This window comes from Limulus polyphemus, unplaced genomic scaffold, assembly GCF_000517525.1.
Source record: "Limulus polyphemus unplaced genomic scaffold, Limulus_polyphemus-2.1.2 Scaffold178, whole genome shotgun sequence".
Taxonomy (NCBI): domain Eukaryota; kingdom Metazoa; phylum Arthropoda; class Merostomata; order Xiphosura; family Limulidae; genus Limulus; species Limulus polyphemus.
The window spans coordinates 626,342-653,033 of NW_013665788.1; the positions used below are offsets into that span (position 1 = coordinate 626,342).

Genomic DNA, 26,692 nt, shown 5'->3' on the forward strand with positions numbered 1-26,692 from the left:
CAAACAAACAAACAAACAAACCTTTATGTATTTTTATTGCAATTTTAATGTTTATTATGTTAAGAAAAAAATAAAAGCACATTTCTTATCCTTTGTTACAAACGAGTTTTTATTTCACCCGTCCAACGTACGAATACTCCAGCCAGTACAGCATATATATGTGTTGGAAAAAAATTAGTTTTATTGAAACCTTTTTTTTTCTCAATCCAACCACAAAGACATAAGGTTCAGGTCACGCCAAAACCGAGGAAAAAATAACCCTTAAAATGCACCGAACTGATTCAGTAGTGTGCTGACACTCACTGTTTTTTCAGTAACCATACAAAGTTCACAGCTGGCTCTCCCCTCTAGCTCTTCATATATTTTACAGTAATTCAATAACACGTTGCCAGTGTTCTGAATTCTCAGTAAGTTTTAATGTTTTTACAAGAAAAAGTCTTACGATCAACCTAATTCAGAATTCGGCAAAACAAACAACTGAATTTTCCGATCAGACAAAATTTATCAGCCTTCGGAGCAGAAAATTATCCAACAAAACAAAAAGCTCGCAACAACAAACAAAATTAAAATTATGATAGCTGAAACTGAAAATCGTTAAACTGTCACAGGTGGTTTCTGTAAGTCCTAAAACTTCTGTATTTGTACTTTTGTATTTATGGTAAAGTTACTATCTTCCCCGTTATAAATCTTGAACTATTGATCAGAGAAAGTGGAGCCAGTCATCAGTACCCTACCGACGCAAAAGGGGTCGACTGTCGCTCTTATTACGTACCCACAGCTTTTTTAAATTGCGTCAAATAGCTTGTGGTATCACACGGATTCGAACCTGGCTAATCAGCTTCGAAATTCATAGTTTTACTATATGGCCAATCCACGCTCCATGTCAAAAAATATAATAGTTATTAGTCATTTTATAGTAAATAATAGTTGTAATATTTTTATCTCTGAAGAGGTTGTGTAGAAATGGTAATTTTATCTGTTTATTTACCTACCACAGTTACTTCATTATAAAGTGAATACTTTACGTGTGATTGTGTGATAAAGGCGATTTGTCTTAAAACTCACAAGAAGTTCTCATATACTTGAACATACTTAATGAGATTTATCCTAACTTAAATAAACACCCTGAAATCACAACCGATCAGACCTAATGAGGTATCTCATTAAAATTGTCGTGATTCAAGAAACATGTTGCTGAACAATATGTTTGTTTGAAGATAAGCACTAAGCTACACAATGGGCCATCTGTGTTCTACCAACCACGGGTATCGAAACCCGGTTTCTGGCGTTGTAAGTCCGTAGACATACCGCTGTGTCATTGGAGGGGTTTGCTGACAGATTCAAAGAAATACACAGCGAATTGAATCGATCAGATAATATAAATGTAATGCATCACTACTTGAGTAACGACAGATATGGATGAAAACTTAATAATTATTTTATTTGGCTTGATCAGAGTTTATAGTTTATCTCATTAAGTTAAGTGGATTTTTAAGTCTCCATTGGAAACTTATATGCTTGACCCAGAAGAATGTTTACTTTTGAAATTTACTTTTTAAGTAGGTAGTAAGAGACTTAAATTTCGTTAAACGTTACTGCTTACTTACATGTATTTCTACTTTTATCAATGCATAAAGAGTAGTACAGCTAGCAAAACATATAAATACAATACTTTTATTTTACAATCTGAAATTCAATGCCTCCATTGGAATGGAATATAAATCTGGGTCAACAACAACGACTTAAATCGTCGTACTTAAAACAGTACTTGATGTTTAATGGATTCAGAGAATAGATCTGGTACATTTGGTCCCATTTTATTGGAAGAAACTACGAAATAGCCACTTACTAAAATCCTTTTGAACCTGTAATATCAAGGTTAGTTATTATTGGTGATTTTTTAAACTGTCTCTGTGAAAATATATTAATACATTATGTTGTAATGTTACCCTAATTTCGTTGAAAGGGGACCGAAGGCCGCCTGGAGGGGGTCATCTGTTTTAACCACTCGCACCATTATACAGTAGCGTTTTATCTGTCAGTCAGTCAGTAGACACTAAAATGATGTCACATATGGGAAGTTTTACGTTGCAACTTGTACTGCCGTGATATCAGTAAAACGTGGCAATCACGGGTATTGAAACCCGGTTTCTAGACATACCGCTGTGCCACTGGGGGGGGGGGGCAGATATGATAATATAGAAATAAAACTAGTTCAATCTTTAACTTAAAGTTAATGCTTAAAAATATTCCAAACTCGACAATTTTCACTTAGCAAATATTACATATACCACGTTTCTATAAGTAACTGAACATTTACATATTACAAGTTAATTGCTTGATGTGCCCCAAACTTTATGCCCGAAAAACCTGATACATTCATCTACAAGCTATGAAAGCTTGCATATTAAATTTTTCATTGTTCTAATTTTAATTAAACTTGCCGGCTTCTTCTGATGTGAAACGTTGTAACCTCAGAGATTATGTCTCGCATGTGATTGATTATCAGGCTTGATGTTTGGATAGGAGACAAGGAAAATTTAAGTTTATTTTTCTTGACTGGAATATACGGACATAAGGTGTTTATTTGTTACTATGAGAATGTATTTCAAAAATTTGAAGGTGTGTGATACGACATTTTTCGTTTTCAAAGATAAGAAATGCTAATTTTCATTTGTTTAAATTTTTACATACAACCCATAGATGGCTATGCATTTTTGGAACTGCCCTGTTAACAATAGAAGGTCCAATTTCTGAGCTTTTTTCACATTAACACGAATCTACTTATGTTTATGTTTTAAATAATAATTCAATATATTATGTTCCTACGTATTTTATCTTTGTTGTTGTTGAAAAATATTTAACGCTTGAATTTACAAATTCCAGAACTCGGTTTTCGTACAGTTTTGAGCCCGGCATAGCCAGGTGGTTAGGGCGCTCGACTCGCAATCTGAGGGTCGCGGGTTCGAATCCCCCGTCCCACCAAACATGCTCGCCCCTTTCAGCTGTGGGGGCATTATAATGTGACGGTCAATCCCACTATTCATTAGTAAAAGAGTAGCCCAAGAGTTGGCGGTGGGTGGTGATGACTAGCTGCCTTCCCTCTAGTCTTACACTGCTAAATTAGGGACGGCTAGCGCAGATAGCCCTCGTGTAGCTTTGCGCGAAATTCAAAACAAACAAACATCGTACATTTTTACGTTATTAGATAATTACAACCCGATTATTTTCATTGAGATTTTTTTATTTACTCTAAAATAAATTTAGCTTTACAAGAAATACAAAATACCTTTATTTCAATATTTAAAAAAAAAGAAGTTGATTAGGAATATAAGAATGCTCATTACCTGTTATATAATGTGTCAAAGTTGATCTTTGCTAAGTACTTTCATTGTTTACCGTTTTTATTTTCCGTTTATTGTTTATATATAGATAAAATGTAAAACAAAACCCCAGTTTCCTACTAGCTTACTCGTCGTAAACGTCCTTCCCAAGCAAAGCTATAAACATTGGGATGTACAGTATTTCGAATGCAATTTCTTATGCACTAACCTTTCGTGAAAGAAACGTGCAGTCACTCATTCCAACACAAATGTTGACACTATTAAAGATTAACTGTGTTCAATAAACAATCATTATAGTTTGTTCAATATGGAAAAAAACATTACTAAGTTTTGCTTTTAGATATCAAAGTATTTATTATAAAGAGATCGATACGTACAGGGCAGGCGTGAGGCACGTGCACTCGCGTATAGTGCCTCGCGCATGGCAAAAATAAAAACATTGGGTAACACTGTAATAAGGTCATTATTCTATAAAATGTAAGATATCCTAATCTATAAAAATTGCAATAATATCTTAAGAAGGAGATACCCAAGAAACACATCCTAATTAGCCGCAGTGTGAGGCAAACAAAGCATCGCGATGTACATAGATTCATCTTTGATAGGCCAACTGTGAGAACAACGGCTCCATACGTTGGAACAGATGGTCAAATAGTAGTTATATAGGAATACTCTGGAAATGTTGTCCTCTACACTTGTGTTTTCTTAATATGTTATTCGCATCTTGTATTTATGGAATAATTACGAAGACTTTCTACCGCCGTTCCTAATTTTGAATTCTATGGGATTGACTACTATACTTATAACCCGCACGCAGATTAAGGCCCCGGGGGATATTAGGTGGTATCGTACGGATTCGAAGTCCGCTATATTTCTGGAGCGTTTTGTTGGACTTTCATTCCTGCAGATAAGAAAATAGCAAGTGCTCCAGATTGTTAGAAATAGTTGAAGACTTGAAAAGTAACCTGTTGTGTATTTTTTATTGGTAGAATTAAAAGTACGAGCTTGTTTTAAATTACTATTAAATTCATTATTTGACTAAAAAGTACCATCTTTATTACCATGTAGTGGTCATTTGTTTACTCGATACTTTACTGTGCCATGAATTAGTTACTGTTTTACAATTGTGCAAACGAGATTAATGATTAAAAACTTATTTGCCCCCCCCCGTGGCACAGTGTGCTTAATAATAAACATCAAAAGTTTATATGTTTGTAGTTAACACAATGCTACACAATGGGCTATCTATTCTCTGCCCAACACAGGTATCGAAAGTTGGTTCCTAGTGTTGTAAGTCCGCGGACATACCGTTGTGCCACTGGGGGGGGGGGGCGATGATTAAAATAAAAATAAATTTTTCTCATATTTCATTTTGAGGCCTCGTATTTTAGTTTTATACAGAACCTTGCAAAATCGAGCTGGCTCTGTATGTGTACTGTGTTTTAATACAGCGCTAAGTACTAAATTTTTAACTTTAATGAATATCCAGTTTATGCAATATCGTCTAAAATATCAAGAGAAATTAAAACGAAAACACGCTCGAACAAATCCAGTTTCAGAATTTCAATTACAAGAAATAAATATATTCAGATATAAATGTTTTATAGAATTATTCGTGATAACTTTGAATCAAATGACTGCTCCTAAAATTCTACAGGTCACTGTTATCCCCTTCGAAAAAAAAACATATAAAGATCCACAATTTTGTTTTATACAACTCAACATTATTTCCCTCTTATTCACAGTTCACCCACAATTATAAACATATTGTGTATTGAAATTAGTTTCCATAGAAAGATATTTTTCTTCAACTTTTCGGTTTCCAAGAAACGTTATATATAAATGCGGAAACGTAAAATGTATTTAAAAATATCTAAGGAGCAGAAGATTCAGGAAAGTCTGATAATTAAAACTCTGAAGACGGTTTCAATCGGTAACATTCAGTGTTTTCCAGTTCTTATCTCAGTTAGGTTTCATTTCACTAAATTTCAAAAAAGATACAAACATAATGTAAAACAAAATGGTTTTCATACAAGTGGCGTGGCTCCTTGTAAACACACATAATCCCAAAACTGGGTTATTGCAAGTTATTCTACAAGGGTAAAGATAATTTGTACACATAATTTTTTTTTCCGATTTAAAATTGATAACGTCTTCGATAAAAACTACCATGACATGGATTGCTATAAAAAACATGAAAAACAAAGGAAGGTTTATGAAAGTTAAATTTTAATAAAAAAGCAACATACTTTAATTACAGATTGCGAATTTCAGGATTCTCATACAATTTTTAGAAGTAACGACAATTATTGAAATGAAAGTTTACTTAATTATCCAACTTAATACAAAAATTGTACCAAAATCACTACCTACTCTTGACGTTCTTCTAGGAAGTATCACGTTTCTTAAACATAAATGGAGTTAAAATATTTAATTACTGTTGCTAAAGATCGGTTGAATAGACCGTCATTCCTCCTGCTAAGAATGGTAAGTTTTCAGGATCCGTCCCTCAGATGGCCTGCCTAAACATTAAAGAGTGAAGTAACTAGATCCAGTTCGGGATTCTGAAATAGTCAAGGCAGGTTCTGGAGTTCTTTGCCTCAAATTTCTAGCGCATGCGGTTCATTATCATGCAGAAAGAGGCATGGTTCTAACCCTAAAGAGTTCTATCATTGTGGTTACTGTAGCACGGTCCGGAATGTTTCAACACAATAAGGCGTTCAAGAGATTTATCTCATCACATGATGGATTTTTTTAACATGACATTCTAAGAACCATAATAGTCCATGCCTTGCATTTATCGCAGTGATTCGCAGTTCATGGACTGCAAGTCCTGAACGCCCCTTAAAGTATGTTATAGATTTAATATTAGGTCTGCGGGTTTCTTTTTACAACACATTTTAATGCTTGGACTAATTAGTAATTAATTTTGGTTGAACGAACCGATGATTTACGCATCAAAGTGTCCAGTGGTATTCCACGTCTTCAGCACATTATTCATAGTGGATACTGGCAGACATAAACGGACTGAAATGTCTTTGACAGTCTTATAATTAATCCTGCATCCAATATTTTTTCTTCTTTGAAGTAGGTGAATTCTTCTCCTTGTAGTATCTTGATTCCAATTGGCCGTCTGCGGCAGTTGCGAATCTTTATATTCTCTATAAGAGAATAAAATCACGTGATTCTCTTAACGCTATAATGGGAAAGTATCATTGCCGCCTTGGATGTGTGGTCACATATTTATAGTGTATATGACGGGATGGTAAAATTAAAAAGGCTTTAATATTTAAAAAAATAGACCAATAACATCATATCATCAGTATATCCTTGTTTGGTCCTTTTTAAGATTGCTATAGATTATGCTACACTCACACTTCGCTTTCCCTTCTCTCTCATGTCCATCAATTTTAATTATTCCTGTCAGGGATTGACTCCTACTAATGAAACATAACAAACTGCTATTTATTACTGGTAACCAATAACATATAAATTTAGAAATACGTTTTGTTTCTTACTAGCCGCATATTACTTTTTTCTTCGTCCCTCTCTCTCTTGGTTTATTCGTTCTCTTTCACATCTCTCGGTCTTCTCCTTTCTTTCTTTTTGTTGAACTCCTGTCTTTTATATTCCTTTCTCAAATTAATACTGAACCGGTTCCTGTCTTTCTGACCTTGCATATGTTTCTCGTATATCGGATTATGATTTTTAGTAAACGTACAGGATCTTCTAGTATCTATACCGGCTGACTTAGAAAGGGGGCCACTCACTCCAATCATTTTATAATGACTTAGAGTATTATAATCTCCTAATTCCTTAGAGAGTGGCAGAAGACCGGCAGCTATATTATCTCTCTCAACTTCAACCAATGTTTCTTACACCTAACTTCATAACAAAGTTTGTTTGTTTTTAAGTTAAGCACAAAGCTATACAATGGTCTATCTGCGCTCTGCCCATCACGGGTAACGAAACCCGAATTTTAGCGTTGTAAGTCCGCAGACATACCGCTGTGCCACTGGGGGTCTCATAACAAAGATAAAATATTTAAACTACGATTTCAGTATGAAATCTAAAGTTCAATTGTATATCTATAATCAACATTATAATCTATTTGGTAAAACAATATGTTTATTTAAAGTACGAGAGAAATGAAAGCTAAAAGGCGACACCCCTAATTTAAATGAAGATTTGGCTGTAAATTCTTCCTTGTTGATACATATTTCTTAATAATTTTAGGAGTACACCTTTTGCTTAAATATCGAATGTTCATTTGTCAACGAAATTAAAAACTACTCGACCTGTTCAGGTTAAGGATATTTATGATGAAATAAATATTATTTTAATAATTACTGAAACATGTTGAATTTAACTTGAACCTACCTCAGATTCCATCATTGAATAGAACAGAAAAATAAGAGTTTCTACTTTAGCGGATTTTAAAAGATTATCTCACAAAAGGCATATCCTTTGTATTAACCCACCTTACAAGTATTAACTTAAAATAAGAGCCAGATTTCCTGACATTAATAATTAGAATTAGCTTCTTTAGTTTTTTGTTCTCCTAGACGTACTGTGCAGGATGTGTAACAAGAGAAAAAAATAATATACTAAAAGTATAAAACAGAAGCCAAAGAAAATGCCAGCTATATATCAGATAATATAGCTGTACTTACTTATCTGGGTGTGACAGTGTATGGAAGTATATACTTAGATATAAATCGATAAACTGCAATCAATTTGTTTGACCAATATCTTCACTCAACAGTTAAAGAAAATGGTATTTAGATATTATCTGATCAGTACTAAATGTGAATTATGTAAAGTAAATATTCAACACTTGCTTCTTTTAACGTCAACTGATGACTATATAAAACAATTTGTTTCTAGATTGTATTGTTTAGAACTTTAGATACATTAGCCTAGCAGGTACAAACCACCTAAGCCACACATGTGCACGTTTTCAGAAAAAGGTGAGTTGCAGACTGATTAATGTCTCACAGCTGAAACTAGCTTCAAAGAGATTTATCTCTCTGACGCCACCACTAACATGTGGAGCTATTCAATCTCTCTGTTTGTAGGTTTTGTCCAAACAGCGAATGTATTTCAATATCTGTCAGTCTATCAAAGATAAAACTGCTCTACTGAATGTTGACAAAGTGCGTGATCTAAGTTACCTGATTGAAGATATTAGCTTCTGTAAAAAGATTACTGTACTCGTTTGTTCTTTATAGTTAGTAAAACACTAAATGCATGGTGTGTATAGTTATCTCTCCCTGAGTCTGAGCAGCAGGTGAAGAAAGCTGCGTCTGTATGTTACAAAACCTTCTCAGAGTATCCTAAACTAATTGATACCAAATAAGACAGAAAATGATATATAACCCAGATAGAATTATACCCCTTACGAAATTAAAACGTAGAATGTTGGGATCATCCAGGTGGTTACCTTAAAATGAGTTTTACAAGAAAATGTATCCACACTTGAGAAAAAAGATATAATCGGTTTAGGTACATGTTATGAAATTCAAGTAATAATATCTCAGCCATTAAGACTTCTACGTCTTTCAGATTATATATATATTATACTTGTTAATTCAGAAAACATTTTTTTGATAATAGTCTATGCGTTTTTTATGAATCCAATATATGAGATATGTTTCTTGTAATGAATTGTGCAGTACTAACAGTAGAACAAAATAATATCTAGCCACGGTTTCTAATTCTATAATTTGGTTTTGGACATTCATTAGGCTTCACCTATGTGTTAATATTCATTCATTACACGGTCAAATGTGGTTCACACACATATGTATTTTGAATTTGATTTTTGTTTATGTGATTTTACTTATAAACAAACATACTTCATATTCCAATCCCACTGGATTCAAATCAGAAATTTTTCTTACTTTTTACCTCTTATTTTTTCAATATATACATCGAAATTAGACTATACCTTTTCGTTTGTAAAGCTCACATAGAAAATCGATTGTAATTATAAACTTTTCATATCGTTTCTAACTAAAATCAACAAAGTAATAACGCACTAATAAAGTTTCTTGACGTTATTTGTTATTTTCAATTTAAATTCCTAATTTGATTCATTGATTGAGTTGTTTTATGGAATTATTTCTTCACTAGTTTTATATTTTCTACCTTTACTGTATTTTTTTAGAGACCAAAATCTTAAAATAATTTATTGCACAAGCTGATGCATTCAACTATCTACACTTCTTGTTAATTCAGAAATCCTTATTTAATAAAAGTGTTTTCTTTTCTTTTTTCTGGAAATTAAGCAATTTGGCTTCAACAAATAAACATTACCTATGAACCCTAAATAAATAAACTGTTAATCTCCTGTTTTCAGTCATTCGATTAACATAACATGAGTATTAGTAAAGAAATAACTAAAATTACTAAGACATTAAAGTGGAAGTTTATCACATAATGCCACGAGAATTTATCCGCACAAACTCAGACTCAGTTTTTGTTAGAAGTATTCGAAAATATTTAGAATTACACTCTCCTTTTTTGACCAGTTCCAGAATATTCTAATTTATATATTACTATTTTGGGATAAACTCTGAATGTAAAGGAATGCAAAGTTTACAGATAATTGACATATGTGAATTTTTGAGACAGCGAATGAGCTAAATAAATATTGAGTGTCCAATACTAACAAGACGAATTTCTGATTAAACCTAATTGCTTCATTTATTTAATTTTATTCTCTGTATACAAGTCAGACACTATATTGTTAAACATGAGGTTACATCAAATGAAACTGTGAAGACAACCAAGGTAAATAATATATACGTCACACAGTAAATATGCTTTTACTTTGTTCGTGCCTTTTAGCCAGTGGCACAGCGGTATGTCTGTGGACTTACACCGCTAGAAACCGGGTTTCGATACCCGTGGTGGGCAGAGCACAGATAGCCCTTTGTGTAGATTTGTGCTTAACTACAAGCACACAAATTTTTAGCCACCCCTTTATTCTCAGACTTGGAAAAAAAGAGTAAAAAATGTTCCCTCGTTGTGTATATGTTATGGCTTCAAAACATGCCCAGGCTATTTCAAAGTATATTGCGTTTAACAATGCAACTGTAGATTATAAACTCCTGAAAATGACGATTTAGACTGCACTGCCCTCATACTTTGTGGATTTTATGGACGAAACCTGATAAGACTTACTGTTAAGAAACATCAACTTGTGCTTTAGTTTAACTCAAATAATGAAACATACGATCTTAATGTTATGCTGGTGTAATTATGCCCCTTTTTTTCTTCTATACCCTTATAAACACTTGGAAGTAAATGATAGGGCAGGAACTTAGTTGTATTTATATCATTTCAATGCTGGCACAGAGACCTGGGAAAAAACCCACAAATAACATATTTTCATGACACGACAAAAGCTATGTAGAAGTCTTTTAGAAACCAAAACTCCAACAAAAGATTAGTGACACTTTATTTGAACGATCTATACATTAATGTGATGGTTTGTCAAGCAGATGCAAGTCGTGGCGCCAAGGTCGACGTGCTTAGCATCAACATATTTGTATCAGGGAGAGTTCTTGGTCATTCAAGAGAACAATGTCGTCCAAATGTAGACTAATGGTTGGAGGAATATATATCACAGTCACTTCAGAAGAATGACACACATATAACGTTTATAGCTGAAACAAGCTCGGAAACTACACCCCATTCCCCTCAGGTGCAACATCTCCATCCTCAAATTGAAGGCTTTGGTTTCGAAAGAGAATCCTCCGAAAAAATGGAAACAAAACACAATGAAGCTGGACATATATTATGGTACTGTTCAGAATGTAATAAAAAAAAGGTTTCAAGTTAACGAAGACCCACAAGGCAAAGGCTCACGATTCCAGCCACATCTAGAAATCAATATCTGTTTTCATGAAAAAGATGACCGAAGAAACTAGAATCTCGGCAATCCCATTACACCACATATCTGTCATGTTCTTTGATGCCATTTCAATTAAGTTTTGTGCTATTGATCTGCTTAAATTTGGTCTTCAAAGCCGAAGTCCACATGCAGTTGAGGGTCTGTGGAATGTGTGTCATAATGTGGGTTTTAAGAATGATCTGGCCGTTCGTCGCAAATTTTGTTATAATGAAAATTTGGGTTTGTCAAGAGTGGGTAATGATAGGCATCTGATTGAACATGATCGATGATGCATGGAAATAGGAATTTTAAGATAATTCTTTTGGGTCTGGAACGTCATTCTTAAACAGCGCAATTAACTTCAGTATAAGTACTTCTAATACACCTCTTATTTTGAAATTACATTTACTTAAAATATAAAAGGATCATTTTCTAAAGTAACTATGCGTAAAGCAGTATGATGTTTGGTATTCATTAATTTCACAGTTTCTTATATCCTTACACAGTGATATACCGATAGAAAGGAACTACTTCAAATTTTGTTCTATGTGTTAAACGTTAAAGAAAGTTAGTGCTTCGTCAGCACAACAATTAAATCAAGCTAAAACAGATAAGAAGAATTTTAATGCAAAATCTAAGTTAGCAAAGGGATTGCACTAACAGAGAAGAAAGTATTATGTATTGGTAAGTTTCGAACTACCTCTTTCAGACATACCTAATCCTATTACATTATACGGCAACGTTTTGCAAACGCAAAGTAACACAATGTGCTATCTTCACTGTGCCCACCAGAGTGGTCAAACATCGATATTTAGTATTACATGTCTTAAAGCTCACCGTTGATCCACGTGGAATGTTTATTTTATTTTACCATTGAGTAAAACAACACTTTAAGACTTGAGTTACGTGTTAGGCCAAGACAACGGTCTGTTCATGTGTTAAGATTTTAAAGTGAACAAAAAACACAGTTTAATAACGTATTTGTTTACGTTTTTTTTCCAAACCTTACTAAAAGGGCAATTTTCTAATACATTTTAGGGTGCTAATCACTTTCCTCCAGCTTCTGGTGAATTTGATAAGAATAACTAAATATTTTACGTCCATAACTAGGTTAGGTAGTACCTAAAGTACAGATAGATAATTTTAATATCTTACAATATGTGCTGCACAAGTTCGAGCTGGTTAAATATAAATGTGGTCATTATATTCGTAAGTGATTACGTTAACGTACCTCCTTTACCAGTACAACGCTCAATAAAGTACTAGTAGTGGAACTGTTATTATTTATTGTGGGAAACGCCACCTGACAGTAAAGAAAGTCAGGAAACAAGACATTTGTTCTTGCTATTAGCGATTATTACAAACCAGAACATCTCAAAGCTTTCGACATTGCCTACTTCACGAAACGGCTGTTTCGGCATAAAAAAATATCATTACTCAGCTGTCACAGTGTAATTATCGAATGTTTTGGTCAGTATTACCATACATTCACCATGGTTTGCAATAGCACAAACTGAACGTTTCAGACATAGGCACAGTTTAACAGCTTTCTTAATTTTATTCGACTTGAAGTGAAACAAGTGCTTAGTTTGTCCGATATGTTGGATATGTTCTAATCAAATTGAAGAAAAATTTTATACTAAGCAACGAAATTGTTTGATTTAGAAAAAATGTCATCAATCCACTTTTTCTTTTGCAGATTTACTTAAGCTGTCGATGTTTGCTTAAAGTCGCTGATAACCTACTTCTAGGTTCAGGATAAAATGGTAATTTTCCCCAAACAGAAATGATGTAAGAAAGTCCCCATTTGTATATAGTTAAACATCGATTTAAAACGGCTAATTTGATATATTCAAATGTATTGGTCAGTGGCATTACATAATATTCGAACAAAGATAACCTAATCTAATTATATCTAAGAAGCGTTTGCAACGTTTTGAAAGCCTGACATGGCCTGGTGGTTAGGACACTCTACTCGTAATCTATGAATCACAATTTCGAATTTCATGACTGAAAATTCTCGCCATAAGTAAGTACATAAACTTACTGCTGAACCACCGGGTGACTATTACTTTTAGATATTGCCTTTTCTCTTTAAAACAGAATTAAACTTTATAATTAACGAATTTAATGACGACAATTTTCCTATGTGAAACAACCTACATTTATCTCGGAAAGATGGTAATGAACAATCTCTAATGCTTAGACTTCATTAAAATGCATTAAAAACATGCTGAAGAACAGTTTAGTGAAGTATTTGAAGTATTGCAGGAAACATTATTCAAAACTGAATGTTATAAGTTGGTTGCATTGATGACTATGGGTTTGGGGAGTAATAAACGCATATTACTTTATTAAAAAGTTATATACGTAATAGTTACGACTTAATGGGAGCGGTTTCTTAAGGAAATTATTATTATTATTATATATATATATGTGTGTGTGTGTGTGTGTGTGTGTGATTGCAATAGTACTTAGATAAGCATAATATCGTCAAGCAAGACGCATCACTAACTTTAATAACAATAAGTACCATTACCTATAACCAATAATCTGATTATATCGAAAATCGATGTGTTCACTCTCTACTTGTATAGGCCTAACACCCACAACGTACCCACGTTATCGATTAGGCCTGATTTTTGCAAGCTAGATAAAACAGTTTTTTTTAAGACCGTGTCATTAAATACTGGCACTCCTACCCGTGCATAGTGTCACCATTAAGTTGTCATCTGGAATAAAAAATATCATATTATTGCTTTAACTCAAAATCGAAACTAACGTTACAAACTATAACAACGGCTATAATAATTTTAACTTTATATCTCTTGTCTGTACTTTATCTAATGAGAATGGTGTCAGACAATAGCTACACATAATGCTATCTATTAAACAAAAGTCAAACATAACCAGTATATGATATTTATTTAACGAGTGTGACATTATCGATATGTCATGGTAACCATTCAAAAACCGTGAAACATTACTGCTATTGAAGTGTGGTGCTGTCAGTTTCCAGAATGATTGTTTATTTGTTTTGGCGCGAAAGTACACATTGAGCCGTCTGCGCTCAGTTCACCGCAGGGAAGCTAACCTCGGATTTTAGAATTGTGAGTCCGTATACTCACCGCGGGGTTGCAGAACGAGATTGCCAGTGACCATGTATCAATCTGTCCATCTTTATTTTATTTACATAATGCATGTATTACGTTCTTACACAGCAAAAGAATTAATTAATTTAATGCCCCCCAGTGGCACAGCGGTATGTCTGCGGACTTGCAATGCTAGAAACCGGGTTTCGATACCCGTGGTGGGCAGAGCTTTGTGCATAATTAAAAACAAAAAACACATAATTAATTTAATTGTTCTATGAAAAATGCGAAGAGATGTCGCTTTGATATCCTAACCCTAGAAAAAAAGGATAGGTTTTACCCAGATATTACTGAAACAATCTGCATAATAAGGAAGAAAAATGAAGCGATGAAGTTTTACTATTCAAACCATACAAGAAAACGAGTAGGTTTTATACTTATACTACTGAAACACAATGAATAAAAAGAAGCATTTTAAAAAGCTACACCTTGATAACATTGAAGTTAAATCGTTTCGAATTCACCCGAATACCGTAATCACAACAAAAACACATTTCATAATAATAGTGTGATTCTCTAAAATTCAAGATTTTTCTTAGTTTTATTTCTTTACTTAACTAGCTTGGTCTTACATTTTGATTAAATTGTTTCACCAAATGCAACATTTTACAACTAGGTCCCAAAGGAAATGGCTTCTCCTTAATTTGAACTTCATTGAACTATAACTTAGTTTAATTGCTACTTAATTTAACTCAGTTTCGTCTGAATGGAGTTTATTTTAATCTTTTACAGAAAAAGGATTTGGTGAATAACTAATAAAACTCAGTAAAGACTAGGGCGGTTGTGAGTACCTTACATTTCATCTTTGTTTCATATAATGTAAGCTTAATCCTATCCCTTATACCGGAGCGAGTAATCTTGCCAAGCAACTAGTGAGTAAAACCCCTTTAGACTCAGCTTGGTTTAAATATATGTGGATATTATCATATGCATGCCTTTGATATAACCTACACAACCACGTTATTGTTGACCAGGAAATAAATAGATTTCAGAAACTGCCTTTATTCTTACATATGTATAGACATATGTGGGTATTTTCATGTATATATGTTTTATTTAACAAGCACAGCCTCATAACTTTCCCCCAAGAAATATATGGATTTTAAATACTCCCTTTATTCTTATATATATATGTATATGTGGGTATTATTATGATATATATGTATTCAATATACGTTTCAAAGCAACATCAGTGTTGACCAAGAAATACAGTTTTAGATACTGTCTTTGTTTTGTAATATATAAGTAACAGAATAAACAACTAATTTACACATAGAAAGTAGTGAATGTTACATGTTGACAACAACAGGTTATGAAAAAGTGAAATTACTGTATCTTGCAGGTTATTGTTCCTAATTATTTTTGAAAGAGATTATTGTGGATATTCGACGAATATTTCAGATTTAAAGGACAGCTAAACTGTTTCCTGTTGGTGAGTGAAAAAGTCATTTCAGCATCATTTGTTTCTAAGTGCTTTTTACTCCTCTATAAAGGTAATCGGCAACGGAATCGATCAATGAAGAGTTCAGGATCTGTTCAGATACTGCAGCGTAAGCAGCTACACCACTGTAGAAGGTGATGAGAGTGTAAAGCGGTTGGAGGATTAACATATATAAACCCTTGGGTGGGGAAGCCATGAGACTTAATGAGGAACACTGATAATGCTCAGATAGGGGGATATGTGTATTGCTAAGTATTTCCTTTGTTATAAAAGAAAGAAGTGTCTATTGAAATTAAGTCCTGTAATCATGAATACTTTTTAATGTACTTATCATGTTTGATGAACTCACTTAATTTCTAATATTGAGTCATGTAATCATGAATAATTTTGAATGTACTTATCACGTTTGATGAACTTACTTAATTTCTGATATTGAGTCATCTAATCATGAATACTATTTAATGTACTTTCACGTTTGATGAACTCACTTAATTTCTAATATGAGTTATGTAATCATGAATACTTTTTAATGTACTTACAATGTTTGGTGGACTTAGTTAATTTCTAATAAAGTAACAAGATCGTAGAATAGAAAGTCTCTAATCTACATAATATTACAAGGCACTTAAACTTGTACAAGCAATTGTTTCCAAAAGTGTCTAAATCGTTTTACGAAGGAAACGTACACTATGAGTCTTGTATTGGTATTATTGACTGGTTCACTATAATTTTTGTTCTTTAAAGGAACAATTATTTGGATAAGAAGTGAGCTAGTTAGAAGAGTGTTTCAAATTGTTTATTTAAAAAAAATGCTATATTATTGTTAAAGTATTAATTGAGATAAAAAATAACGTAATAACTTAGCCATTTCATTGAATTTCTAAGTCTTCGGAGTAGGCCACGTCACTAGAAATCACCAGAATGTTTGTTTGTTTATTTCTCCGTTATTTTACTTTGATTTTTCTTGTATTTGTATATTAAATTAAAACTTTACATGCAAAAACCAAGACAGCATTTTCTTCTCCCAATTCGATGGACAGAGCTTTTAATTTCCGCTATGTTCAATTTCTGTCTATTACAGTGTACTTCCCTATAGATCTGTTATAGTTAGATGTGTACCAAATCTTTAAATTTTATGTTCCTGCTCTTGGATATGCGAAAAACAGTAGTATGGTTGAAGACTTTGTAGTGGGTGCCAATCCTGGTTATCTCAACCATCATCTGCGTTAATCTTATATGGAGGCTTATTTCTTTTATGTAGCCCTCCCTGTTCGACTGTCATCGGTGGGTGTGGAGTTAGCTTTATCACTAGGTTTCCTGAACATGATTGATTAAGCTTTAGAATGCTACAGATCTGCTTCCTGGGGCTGAAAGTTTCAGAGTTAGTCTGTATTTTAAAGATGGCTGACAAAACCAGTTAGAAATTTTTCACGTGTTTTCCCAATAAAGCAAAAACAAGCTAATAAGGAAGTTTTTAAAAGTGGTTTATTTTCAATTATTTCCCATTTAATTTCTGTTGTTTTATTTGAGCGTATATTTAGTTTTTTGTGGCCGTTATTCTCAGCGTTTTACATACATTATTGGTCTGTTATTAAAGATTATTATTTTTGCTTTCTTTCGTCACATTCCTTTACACGTACATTCCTACCAAATAAATTCATCTGATTATATGCATATTATAACAATCTGTGGGTCACCATTCTTTAACAAATATGTACCCTGCTATAACACTGAGTCTGCAACTCACACGAATAGCATTATCAATATCTTAACACGTGGGAGTTGCCTTCGTGGTGTTATCGCTACATTGTCTGCTGAACTAACTACCAATACCCATTATACTGAAACTTATCTGAATGGCCTGTGTGTTATGAAAAATGTTTCTTTATCTGGAACTGACGCAAACGGTATTAAAGGAAATTTCTGACATAAAGCTGGTCTTAAGTATGTCACTTACATCTCCACATCTGTAACTGACAAACATTAATAACATACTAATAATGGTTGGAGACGAATTCATCGAATTCGAAATTAATAACATACGCTTCCTCATGAAATAAGTCATTATTATATACTATAATAACAGGGCAGTAGTTCATGTTACACCTTACTTTTACTTATTGTACATAAATTGTCCTATTAACTTTTCAGCACACTTATATTATCAATTGAAGTTCGGTACTTGTTTTTGGTTCGTTCATTTATTTTCTCTTCCAGAACATTTATTAAAGGTTGATCAAACTTTATGATTTAATCATCTATTTATATCTTCAGAATATATATACCATTACTTGAGATATTTATTCATGTTTCAGATTTAGTTATCCATTCAACCCCTCCAGTAAACTGTTGCTGTTAGTTACATTTCAGGTTCATTTTAAGCAGTGGAGTAAATTATCAGACTAAAGTTATAATTTAAGTAGTCTAGGCTCACGTATCATTGCCATACTAGAGCACTTGATTAAGAAGATGACATTTCGATTGAATAGAAGTAGTACTTTGGTTTCACTTTTATAAAAACAGGAATAAAAAATCATTAGATAATGAAACATTATATAATAGCTCATAATTAATTTATATGTAATATATTTCAATAACGTGATTTAGTTATAAAGTCTTGACATGTTTAAAATTTCTTATGGAAAAATTACATACATGTTCAATATTCATTGCGTATAATAATAATAGAAGTTCATAAAAAATATTGTACTAACTCTTGGATAGTTGATAAAGAAAGCTTTATATATGTTTATAGTCGAGATGACCCATCGTCGAATATGCTCACCCTATCAGTCGTGGGGTCGTTATAAAGTGACGGTCAATTCTATCATTCGATAGTAAAGGGTAGTCAAAGAGTTGGCGAGAGGTGGTTTGTTTGTAATTAAGCACAAAGCTACACAAAAGGCTATCTGTGCACTGCCAATCACAGGTATCGAAACCCGGTTACTAGCGTTGTAAGTCCACAGACATACCGCTATCCCAAGCACTATTGTAATTCTTAGGTTTAAGACTGTTTCTTTTATTGATTTATAATTGTTGTTCTATAAGTTAATACATGGGACAAAATAATATGATTTTTCTCTAGAAGAAAATACTAAAACATTAAGTTAACCGTAGTAATTAAGTTCATAATATTTGAAAAGGGTAAGTTTAAGTTCGGGATGTATTTTTTACATTTAGTTCTTCAGTAAGAAGAGTTTTATTCCTGTGTCGTTCTTGTTACATTTACCCAACCTGTAAAACTAAACAAACAATCATCTACAATCGAGAATTATAGTCAGTTGATTGAAAACTTTTTACTTAATACTTCGTGTGTCTAAAATAATGTTATGTGCTCTTCATCTAATTAGTCCTATTTAATCTAAACGAATAAAGAATTTGAATATTTTATATTAAAAGGACCACGTCTTTAGAGTCCATGTCGCAACGTTCGGACATGCTCTATCTGTCAATTACGCATCTTGGCAATAGTCCTGCAGTGTAGTTTCCATTGGAAAAGGTGTCCGTTATAGGGTTGTCATGTCTAATACACACAACTCACCCCTGCTTTCTTTGCATAATCCATCTGGTGTAGAAGGACGGCGGTTTTCCAGCGCCCGTTTCAACAGTACATCACATAAAACTCCATAGGCACTGCGTCCAGTGACTTGACCGGCATTGTCTTCGCATGGAAAAGCGTGAATACCTGTTTCATTATCCAGCTGCTTCAGGTATGCAACAATTGAACGGATATGTTGTGGAAGCAACCTGTATACACGTGACTTTCCTGACGGAGATCCTTCTTGATTATGCTGCATACTGTTGCCTGGGATATGTAGGCGGCTTTTGTCACAGACCTTTGTGTTTGTGGATTCTCACTCCTTACATGAAATGCATTTTTTTTTTTACCAAGGCTGTAGTACGGCTTGTAGCAGGTCTCCTTCCCGATGGTGCAGAAGACCCAAGTTGATTCAATGCCATTAAGTATAAAGAGAACAGTTTTCATTGGTATCAAACTACCTACCAAGCTATGAACAATATCAGCATGTAGGTTCTGAAACAAGCTATTCAACCGTGAGTTTATATCAGCTGCGGTTGTCACGTGACTTGCTGATTTCCATATCCAAAGTCGTTTTAATATGACATACTCAACCCTCTGCATTATTTAATAAACATTTTTTAACATATCTAATACGTTCAACACAAATGTGTGCAATTTGAGGACTTTAACTGAATTTTACGTATAAAGTTCATATATTACAAATACGTATTGCGCAAGATTGCACAAAACATAACATCTGCCATATTTTATAAAGATTTCGTGAAAATATGAAACGCAATATACCATCCTAGAAGTGTGTATAATTACAGTTTTTATTAGCAAATGAAAGGTATGCGAAAACGTATGTATGTATATATATATATAGGAATTGTATATTTTTTCTGTATTTAGTATTTTTCTATATTTTCTCTAATATATTATCGCTGGTTTTCACTCGCACACTTCTTTTTCCACAACATCCTGTTTAAGATACAAACTTACGTTAACATTGAATATCATGCACATCTTTACGGTTTGAATATATAAATAACTTTTGGAAAAAAAAGAAACAACAAACCTTATTTTAAATACGATCTTAGCATTCAGTCATGCTTTATCGTAATTGTTTGTGTCTATATGTTTGAAATGGTAACTTATATCTTAAGGAATAAAAGTTCAAGGTGTATAACGTCAAGCATAAAAGAAAATGAATGAAAAATTCGAGATAGAAGTGTAAAGTTTTGTCTACATCTCCATTATTATCCATCTCTCTAGCTACCTGTGTTTGTCTTCTTTGTAAATGGAGATTTAGAACACCATTTACTAGCTCTATCACTGACATAGAACATCACGTCCAAGAGACAGTAGCAATATCCGTCTCTGTTCTAACGTTACACGACCTGACGGAAGAAGGCTATCAAGATTTATTTTCTTTCGCAACCCAATTTCATTCTATAAATTTTGTATATTGTTTCTAGGAAGACAGACAGAAACAAAACACTATTGTCTCACAATGTGAAGAAATTAACACCGTCAGTCGTTGTCGGCTCAGTCACGCGTTGTATACACTACAATCATTTTAGTACATGCTAAAATCCTCAAGATGTAAATTGTTTTGAATTTATCTGTAATTTCAACGGTATTTATGAATTAGCTGTTGGTCTCTAAATGCGATACATGTTATTGGAACAATAGCTGACTGTTCTGAATATCCAAAAGTTGGTTTGATTATTCCTCTCTGTGCAACATAGGCTAGATTAGTGCTTACGTGGTATGCAAATACACATATAGTATTTTTTATTTTTTGTCGTTAGTCAGGTAAGCATAAAATAAATACGTAGAATTGTCAAAACTTTTCGCACACACGCTTTTCTAGTGTGTGTAGTTTTAGCAAAAGGACATCGGGCATGAAATGTGGCCAATTTTCTGTTGCTCTAGCTAACTGTAGTGTCGTGTGCGCTGTTTTGTGAAAGCCTGCTGGAAATTAAGTAGAATATACTATCTTTTGCACTGGTGGGTCAGGTGATTTTGCTATTGGAATGTCCAACAGTAATGTGGATAACGCATGTACACTTAGAGGGATGACCTTATATAATTGGTGTATATAATTCTATGCTTTCTCTTTCTGGGGTAGGTGTAGATCAACAAGTTATTTTGCGAAATTAATCCGTACCCCCAGTAAAATCGCTGTTTATCATCAAGTGATTCTTTGCCTTTAATCATTTTTGCTAATAAAGATTGTTTAGCCTCTTTTTTCGAACCCAATCAGAGTCAGAGAATTCATTTCCTTCGCGATCCTCCTGTTATTCGCAGTTTGTTTGTTTGTTTCTAATTAAGCACAAAGCTACACAATGGGCTATCTGTGCTCTTCCCACCCCGGGTATCCGCAGACATACCGCTGTGCCACTGGAGGGCTATTCGCAGTTACTATCTGAAAGGGAAATAAATGCATCTGAGAATACCTAACATATATGTTGGTTGACGTCACTTTTCAGTTATTCACTTCATAAAGTATTAAATAGGTTTTGAGTATAGCCTCTTTTTCAGTAACTCTCGACTGTTCTTGCACAGATCATTTTGAATAAACGATCACACGATCGACGGTTATTGAAATATTACACATAACTTATCAGTTCAGATAAACAATCGGCTGGAACATCGAACATTTTAAGTATTTCCAATTAAACCAAAACCTTTCATCAAAACAATGTCATGCAGAAAACATGCATGTAATACTGTGCTGTTGAAACTTTACAAATGTATAATCTCTGTGTAAAAGACGTGTGCGTCTGAACAACAATATCTGCCCCCCAAAAATACAAAACAAAAAATGTCATGCAAACCACACGCAAGTGACGTCACAGTTGTTTGAAATATATATTTGTATAATACCTATGTAAAAGCCTTGAATGGAACGTAAATAGCTAGTTTTACATACACTTTTTAATTTATTTCTAATTTTATGAAACACAATTTTAATCAATGTAATCATTTCAACTAGTGTTGATGAGACATCTGCTAGACATATATATATATATATAAGCTGTGATGTAGTTTTAGCAGCTTTAATTATTTTTTTTTTTGTATTTTGATAGCACACAAAACCAGATCTTAAAATATTATAAAGGCTTATTGTACTCGAAGCTACTTAATATACTTAGAGCGAAAAGGTAGAAAAGTTTAATTTATACGTTTCATACATACTTGCAGGTTAATATACATATATAATGGTTTATTTATATGTAAATTAAAATTGTCAGTATTGCGGTAAGTATAATACGTTATTCATTATTAAGCAGGGACTTTCCCGGAGACAGTGGAACTGCTCTTCTCATGTGAAGATGAAACATCACGTCTGAATCATCATGAAAAGAAGAGAGTTTCGGGAAGATTTATCAAACTACAAACCGAAATGAGTAATGTATGTTGAATGTGGGAATAATAGCCACTCAAATATTTTGGGATTAACGGAAATAACCTTTTTATCACAAATAGCCACAAATTATCGGGATTTCCGATAGTTCTACCACATTGTACAAATGCAAAGACTGTACAAATATATATATATGTAAAAGTATAAACTTAACACATATAGAGTGCTATGTAATATAGTTTGTTTGTTTGTTTTTAATTATGCACAAAGCTACACAAGGGCTATCTGTGCTCTGCCCACCACGGGTATCGAAACCCGGTTTCTAGCGTTGTAAGTCCGCAGACATACCGCTGTACCACTGGGGGGGCCTGTAATATAGTTTTTCTATTGTTATGTAAAGAAATTCAATGAATTCTAATGTAGAGGTTAATGTAAAAGGAGCTTTACAGAGTTTTATGGAAAAAATCATTCATAGATGCTTTAAATCGTTATCTATATAAGCATATATATCAACCATATAAATAAGTAAATAAAATCGGTGAATATTTGTATATGCATATATATACGCATACACAGATTAAATATATACGTCTTGAGGCTTATAACGCTAAAATCCTGGTTTCGATATCCATTGTGTAGCTTTGTGCTTAACAACCAAATAAAAAGCAAATACAGAATCATACTGTTTTCTGTTGTATTGTCAATAGCGCTCGATAATAAGTAATGAAAATACATTAAATTCTCACTTAAAGCATCAAAAAGTCCCCGGCAAGAGTTAAAAATAGATTTTAATAAATCAAAAACCGAATTAAATTATAACACATTAACTACTTAAATAACAGGAATCAGGGAATATTTAATGTAATATTTTTTTCTTTTTATTTGTTAGTATGACCAAGATAGTTAAGTACGGACGAACTGTTCTTGTGATTTTGGTTAGAATCGGCAGGCATGTCAAAACAGATTTATTATATAAATTTAGAAACGTGTTCACACTTTGATGATTATATGCAATTAAAATGTATTCAGCTGTAGATGATAAATATATAATGTCGTAGTAAGGGGGATGAATGACTTTTATACGTAAGTTTGAACGTGAGGTTAACATAAAAAGCATACGCCCTTTTAAAAGGCGTCAGTTATAACACAAGTAAGATTCACATGTGGATACGAATAATAGAACACTAGAATATCACTATTCTATTTTTCCTCTCTTTTATTTATTTCTTTAATCAGTATTACTTTTGCCCTCGTACGTCTGTCTATTTAAAGTGGAGCCAAAAAAAAATACAAAATATATTTTGAAAAATAATCTTGAATGTTTTACATACATGCCCCAAAAGGGAAAACATGAAATGTATTTAACATGGAACTTATGTAAATGTATCCTTAATCTTAAATTTTCTGTTTCACCAATATAGAGTTCACTATAATTTACACATTCTAAGATAACGTTCTTAGAACTGTAATTAAATGAGTTATCAAGGAAAAACAAAATGTCTTTATTATTGTTCTTTACTGTTTTGGTCGTTTTCATGTAACCTAAATTACATAAAGCACAATTCTGTCACAACTGAAAATACCTTCTTTGGAATAAATCTCTTTTTTTAGGTTTATTAAATAATGTATACAAATTTTAGTCTGTTTTCTTAATAAAATAATTTTATTATCTTTGAATACATCTTTCCGTTTTTTTATCTACGATTAGTTTTAATTGTGTATTAACAAAGGAAATATCAATACCTATATTTGTACAATGAGTCACAACAAAAGGTATAACCTTCTCTTTAGGTGTACTAATCTCTCTGTTTAAATGTTTTTATCAAAAACATTTTATTTTTAGAAATTTCAAAACCACTTAATATAACCTTTTTCTGGATAGTGACACTAAACTAAGACTATTTCATGTTCTAATAACACAGGCCTGCGAATTTAAAATTCATAAAAGTATTATTTTGGTTTAAATAACGGATTTTCCATAATTCAGCTACGCAAGTTTCGAAGTAATATTCATTTTTTTTCTATCACGTTAAGATTTTTTGCAAATAGGGGAAAAAAACTCATATTTAGATCAAATTTTTATTTCGTTTACCACAATGAACATTTTTATTATGTTTGTTAACAAAAATACAAACAAACTGAATAAAAGGGAAGAACATTGATGTCAAACGAATATCCATCCTCATTCTCTTGATTTGCTTTGTGAAATGTACGTCTTTTAGTCTCAAAACTACGTGTTGTGGTCTTTCTTTTATGTATTGCGTTATGACGTTTTGTAAAAAATCTGTACGTGATGGAGAGAAATGAATATCATTTTCGGATTCATCGTACAGGAATTACTGTACAACATGTAATAATTTCAAGACAATAAAACCATCGTAGGCTTGTGTAATCTGTTAACTCTCATTTCTTCATTGGAGACCATATAATGTAATCTACTTGCAAGATTTCCAGGAACATTTAATTTTATATGTTTGAGATGATTACTAAAATAATACTACATATTAATGTGCGTTTATGGGTTTATAAAAAAAATGTCAGTTACAACTTCCTTATCTGGTGAAACACTTACCAACACATCTAAAAAGGACGAGGAACATTTCTTTCGAAAGTAAACTTAATTTCCTTGTTCGTTAATTTTAAAATTCCAACGAACTTATTAATATAATGAGTATCTTTCCATATTACAAAACAATCGTTTCAAAATCTTTCCCAAAACGTTTTTACGTGAACTACAAAATTATCTTCAAAATAACTAGGTAGTATATTAAATAATTGTAATTCGAAAAATCTCATAGTGATATTAGCACAAGTTGGAGTAATTTTTGTGCCCAATGCTGAACCAGAAATTTGATGAAAGATTTATTCCTCATAAGTAACAAAAAAAAATTTTAGACTATATCTAAATCTTTTAAGATAAAACCGCTATTAAACGTGGGATGAATTAACTCTTTGTATTTATCTAGAAAACCTTTCAGAGCTTTATATTAAAACTTCAGTATTATAAATGAATACACTATTTGTTGTTGTTTTTTTCTCATAATTTTGTTTCACCAAAACAGACAGAAAAATGTTATACTTAACAGGTAATAAATATTAAATACGTATGAGTGGTATGACCTTGATTTCACTATGAAGTTTCGGTAAGACAACCGCACTGGGTCATATACAAAAACTGTAGATATTTATTATGAGCTTTTAACTTCTGAGCTAGAACTATAGAGGGCAAAAACATTCAAAACTGAACGCAGTTGTTCTTTTAGCGCAAAGCTGTCTGTGATCTGTTCACCACTGTGAACTGAACACCGAATTTTAGCGTTGCAAGTCCATAAACTTACCGCTGACTCACTGGGGGATACGGAACTGAAAATAAATGGAAACATTTTTTTTACCAAATATTTTTTATTAGTTATCACATCTCCCTAATATCTCGTGTTTATTCCAATATTCAGCCACTACTTCACCGTTTCTTTCCTTTTTTACCTCTACATTTTAAATTGTCGTTTTTAACTTTTCAGTTTTTCTCGCTTCTCGTATTTTCTAGAGAAATTTATTTCATCATATAAAAAGTAAAATAAATGATATGACAGTGCAAAGTATGAATTGTTCACTATTGCAGAGGCTATTTTAATGAGACAGTAAATATGAGGAAAGAAAATAGGCTTCGTTGAAGCCTGTAAAGAAAGTGCTCGAACAATGGGCTAAAATCACTTCTTATATATTTATTATAAGGAATGATTCTCGGAAAATGTTTAAAGACTGTGTCTAAAGAGCGTTTTCAGATCACAAATATTTATGTCAGAGTTGATTGGCCATAAAGCTGAAAAATTTGAAACTTACAGTTTCAATATAAAGTTATAAAGCATTTTATTTAAAATTCTAATAAAACAAAACATGCAACAATTAATGCTCCCCAGTGGCACAGCGGTATGTCTGCGGACTTACAACGCTAGAATCCGGGT

General features: G+C 32.8%; 1 protein-coding gene across 1 annotated transcript in view; it reads right to left on the reverse strand.

Moving 5' to 3' along the window:
* Positions 1 to 26,692, reverse strand: part of LOC106478075 — a 131,866-nt gene that overhangs the window by 79,884 nt on the left and 25,290 nt on the right. The gene's annotated exons all lie outside the window — the stretch shown is intronic.